The following is a 6,000-nucleotide window of genomic DNA, read 5'->3' on the forward strand; positions in this document are numbered from 1 at the left end:
AATGAAAAATTATAATTTTTTAATATCAGGGTGCCAAGATATGATACAAATAACCGGTCTAACTGACGGACCAGATATACAGTCACCCGAATGTCTGTACTCTCTGTTCAGGTCCATTTTTAGTCACTATAAATACATAATCTGTGAGTGAACCAAACACGGAAAATATAGGAGAGTTTGTTAGATTTCCAATGAATCTAAGCACACACAAAAAAAACCTATATCTAAGGAGATACACTCTTATTACCGTGACAAGGTCAAACAAACCAGAATAGAGAAACACATAAGTTTTTACTTCCGATTTTAATTCTTGGGTGATTAAAATTTGACCTACATGAAAAATACACTTCTAATGATGATTTCTCTAATTTTCAACATCCCTTCCTCCAAAACAAAAACTCTGGTTAGACAATGCTTAACTCAAACATGAAAGATATTCAACCACATAAGATTTCAAGAAATAGCTTCACAAATTTGAATTCTTTCAAAGACAAACATATTCCAAATATAGTGCAAACACAATCCAACTCTAATAATGAGATAACAAATTCAAAAAGTAATAACAACATCTGTAACATAAGTTTAATAAAGCAATCGGGTCCTAGCCAAACTGATGGAGATGAAAATTGGCTGGTTCAAGCCACAAACATGTTCTTTCAACTCCAATGGTCACAAGATAAGAAATGCAGTATAAAACTATCACCAAGGAACACACACAACACTATGTGTCACGAACAACAACAACAATGCACTTTGAACAATAATGGTGGATGCCCTTCACGTCCAACGTGATGCCATGAGGATGAAGGTTGTCCTACTTGGCTTCTCCAAGCTTGAATACTCCAAGTTCAGCTCAAAACACCAAAATTGTCCATTCTTTCTTCAAGTTTCTTCTCAAAACTTTTCCAAGATGCAAAAAGACCTACTTGTAATTTTTTAGAGCTCTTTTAAAGAGGGAAGAAAGTGGTTGTGGCTCCCATTAGTCCCTTGGGAGGCCACCTCTCAAGAGGCCAATAAAGGGTCATCTTTTGAATTTTTTGTCTTACTCTCCTCTTGTTTGGCTAATGGAGAGCCACAAAGAGTGGGAAGATAGTCCTCCTTGGGCGACACCTCCAAGAAGCTCAATGAGGATGGGAAGTGAGTTGGTTGGATTTGATTGGACCCTTAAGTGGTCACCTCACACCTTAGCCAATGGCACTCTAAAAGAGTTGGTAAATAGGAGGGCTCTAACCTAGATGGATTGGACCCCCAATATTCAAGACAAAATTAGATCCAATATCCGGATCTATGGCTGAAACAAAATATAAAACTATCTTTTTACCCCTTACACCCTCTAATACCAGAAATAGATCATAACGGCTATTAGTACTATCTGGATTCGTAGAATCTGACACCTATAAAAAAACAAAACAAAACAAAAAAATATAAATATTTTAGAGTGATTCCAAAGTCACAAAAAATGAAACCACATAAAAAAATTTCTGAGATGGATGAAAAAAAAATCTCAAAAAATTAAATTATATAAATTAACCAAAATACCCCTAAGATCCATTTGGACCCAAACATGTCGAATTAAGCCTGGAACTTCTGGGCTAAGACTTCCTAGGTTGGGTCTTCAGAGATAGATCGATCTCTTTCTCCTTGATAATATCCAAATTCTCTAAATGCTTTGTATCACCCCCAGGTTCGGAAGGCTTCGTCCTCGGAGCTGGGTCCTTCTCAAGCGATCCTCCTTGGTACCGCTCCAAATGTTTGAGATTGAGTACATCTAAAGTCTTGAAATGATCTGACAATTTAACCATGTAAGCATTTTCATTAATAACATTAGTCTCGCAGGGACCAATGTGTCGGATGCTAATTTTTTATGCATATCATGAGACATTCTTTCCTTAGTTAAAGTAATCCAAATAAGATCACCAGATTGAAAGATTACCTTGTGGTGCTTCTTATCATAATTAGTTTTGTACTTACCAATACTCGTGCAACTTTTTATGTATCTGTTCATGAATATCATGCAAAAAAGAAACATGGTTCTAGACAAAATTTAAAACAGGATCAGCAGGAATAAGAGCTAAATCTATAGGAGAGTATGAGTTAGATTCATACAAAATAGAAATGGACTAAAACCAATATATCCATTGACAGTTGTTATATACAAATTCATCTTGGACAAGTATATGATGCCAAGACTTAGGTTTATCACCAACTAATGCTCTCAATAGGTTACCTAAGACTTTATTCACAACCTCAGTTTGTGGATGATGAACAATACTAAAATGCAATGAAGTTCCTAATTTCTTTCATAATTGTCTCCAAAAATGCCCTACAAATTTAACAGCCTTGTCTAAAGTTATAGTTTTAAGAATACCATGCAATTTATAGACTTTCTTGAAAAATAAATCAACTATGTGAGAGGCATCCATGGTTTTCCTATAGGGTATAAATCTATCCATCTTTGTATATCTATCTACCACAAAAAAAATAGAATCTAGTCTATTAGGCATTTTGGGTAGACCTAATACAAAATTCATTGTGATCTCTTACTATAATTTTTCAGGAATGGGTAAGGGTAAATATAATCGGACGTTGGTGACACTGCCCTTAGTTATATGACATGAATGACATTTCTCTATAAATCTAGTCACGTCTCTTCTCATATATGGCCAAAAATATGTTGAAGACACTAACTTCATGGTTTTATCTCTACCAAAATAGCCTTCATCCTAATTCTAAGAGAACAATTAGGTATACAAAAAGCAATTTTTTCTTAAACAAAAATCCATCAACTAAAAATCATTCAACATGCTTATTCTCATTCACTTTATTAACAATTTTTGAAAAATAACTATCACTAGCATATAAAGAAGCAAACTCTTCAAAACCCCAAACTAACATTTTTATGGTAGAAAGTAAAGAACTTTTTCTACTTAATGAATCAGCCACAACATTGTCTTTACCTGATTTATATTCAAAACAAAATTAAACACTTGCAAATATTTAACCCATTTAGCTCTATGTGCATTTAATTTATGTTGACCATTAATATATTTCAATGACTCATGGTCAGTATGCAAAATGAATTTTCTATGCATAAGATAATGATGCAAATGCATGAGAGCTCTAACAATAGCCTAAAACTCTTTATCATAAGTACTATATTTCAATTTGGCTCCATTCAACTTTACACTAAATTAGGCAATGGGTTTGCCTTCTTGACTTAAGACGACACCTATACCAAAGTGACAAAAGTTAAAAATGGCAAAATCTTGAGAGAAAAAAACTTGAAATTTTTTAAAATTTTCACAAATCTCATATTTTTTGGCAAAATCTTGATAATAAAAAATAAATTATAAAATGTAAAATATATTTTTTATAAGAAAATATAAATAAAACACATTTAAAAATAAAAATATCTCGATAAATATCTACTAAAATCGTAAATATCATGATATTTGTCACGGTTTGAAAATCTCAAGAGAAATTGTCGTTTTAAACTTTCAGACAATTTCTCATGATATTATCGCAAGATTTTTATAAATCTTGCGATATTTGTTACGGAGACCTATACCAAAACGAGATACATCACATGACAAATCAAATGCAAGATCAAAGCTAGACAAAGCCAAAACAGAAGTAGGACACAAAATGTGCTTTCAACAATTCAAAAGATTTTTGGACCTCAAGGTTCTACTGAAAAGTTTGTTCCTTTATACAATCAATCAATGCGGCAACAATGCTACTAAAATGCATAATAAATCTTCTATAAAATGATGCTAACCCATGAAAGCTTCTAACAATCATAATATAGTTTGGCATGAGCCAATCTCTAATGGACTCTACCTTTGATTGGTCAATAAAATTTTTCATCGTAGACACAATATACCCTAAAAAACAAAACCTCGGTAGCTAAGAACAATCACTTATCATAAGATGCATAAAACTGTTATTTCCTAAGCATGTCAAAAACTAATCTCAAATGATACAAATGCTCATGTTCACTCTTACTATAAATAAGTATATCATCAAAATAGACAACTATTTTTTTTTATATATGGTTTAAAAATCCGGATTGATGTATATCAAAATAGACAACTATTTCTTATAAATAACTTAATTTTGTCATTAAGTTGTTGTAACCCGATTGATGTAAATCAATGAGCTTGATTTACAAGAAAATCTAAATCTATGTTATGTTCTATGCATAAAAATTGAGAAAATTAGGAAAAGACAAAAGAATGATCACAGAAATCATAAACAAATTAACTGAAGAAAATACTAAATTTAATTTCAAATCAACTGTGAGGGCTCTCATCCTTTTATAGATGAGGTTTCTCAAATCTTAATCCAAGTAAACTACCTAATTTGATAAAACTCCTAAAAAGATAAAACTTATTTTAATTAAATATGGATCAAACATAAAAATATCATATCCATGATGATTCAAAAATAAAAAAATATTCAAACTAAAACAAAATGGATCGCAAATGATCCAATGAAGAAAGTGAATCAAGATATGCATCGTTCCGTTCCTCTGCTCCTGCATCACTGATGCACTGCTACCGTCTGCCACACTTCAGCAGAACCGATTGTGGGATCAAATGGGCTTTGATACCAACTTAAAGTATCACAATAAACGAGAAAGGGAGAACGGGAGAACAACACAATACAAGCACACGACGCATGAAGAGTCTATGTCCATGATTCTCAAAGGTTCTCTCTCTCTCTCTCTCTCTCTCATGTTCAGCAAGAAACAAAATTCTTGATGCTCAATTCTCTTACATAGAGATCGTTGTGGAATTGGACTTCCACTGTTTTTTTTCGTGAATTTGGGAACAACCCCATATTTTTGTAAGCCAATTGCCCTTCCACTAAGATCTAAATCCCCACAACTTGTTTGGAATTGCTCTGGTTTGGCTTGTTTGGCTTGCAAACAAGTCTCAAGCAGACTTGCAGAATCATCTCATGTATTAGACCAAATTCCACGAGTGAATAGAAAGTTGGATCTACATTAGGTTCCAGTACCCAACTGGACAACAATTGCAATCTAACTTCATCTAAATCATGATATCAATCCAGTCACTTTAGGATTTCAATTATTCAAACTAAACCTTTCTATCATCTCCATTCTGAAAGTGATATTGGAAAAGAGTAAAGGTGGCTAGGTGGACAAAAAAACTATCACATCTCCCAACTCTTGTGGGGGCATTCAGTCATGAAACCTCCCCCAGATCAAGACACCCCCACACCGTCCACATCGGGCGGCCTCTGTTGATCCTTAGGATCGAATAGATGACAACTTCGACTTGAGCATGTGCTGGCTACCAATTGCATTAGGGATGTCAATGGATCGGATTTTATCCGATATTCAACCGAATATAAATTTTTTTTAGTCGGATTTGGTAAGCAAAAGCTATATCCTATTATAATTTGACCCAAATATGGTTTTTGCATTTTATCTACCAAATCCACAAATATCCAGATTTGATGGATATCGGAATCCGTTTATATGTAAAAAACTGGATTTGGCATGTTCTTTCCACTATTCGGATCCAAATCAAATTCCAATTCATTTAGCAACATCCAATTAATCGGATATGGTATTAACTGCATCCTATCAGAATCAGAACCGTTTACATCCTTGACATGTTTACCATGAAATTAGAACAACGTGAACGCAACCTATAAAATTCATTAGTACCTCCAGAGTCACCATCACATAATTAACAATGAAAAAAACTTGCTAACCAATTTGATCCAAGTGACCACCCATTGAAAAGAAAAGACGACATGGAAAGCACAAGGACGTATCGATTGGCCCACACTGGAACAAATGGCAGAAAAAATGAATCATATCCTCGAGATTAATGAAAAGGTATATGTTGGTGATAAATTCAAGAAAACGAAAAGCAGACAAGAAAGGAAAGCATGAGAGTGAGAGCGAGCAATATTTTGGAAGGAGCCATCGGTAACAAATGTGCCTTTTGAATGTTGTGATGAAGG

Source organism: Nuphar pumila, chromosome 1 (genome assembly GCF_984573655.1).
Source record: "Nuphar pumila chromosome 1, dmNupPumi1.hap1.1, whole genome shotgun sequence".
In the NCBI taxonomy this organism is placed as follows: Eukaryota; Viridiplantae; Streptophyta; class Magnoliopsida; order Nymphaeales; family Nymphaeaceae; genus Nuphar; species Nuphar pumila.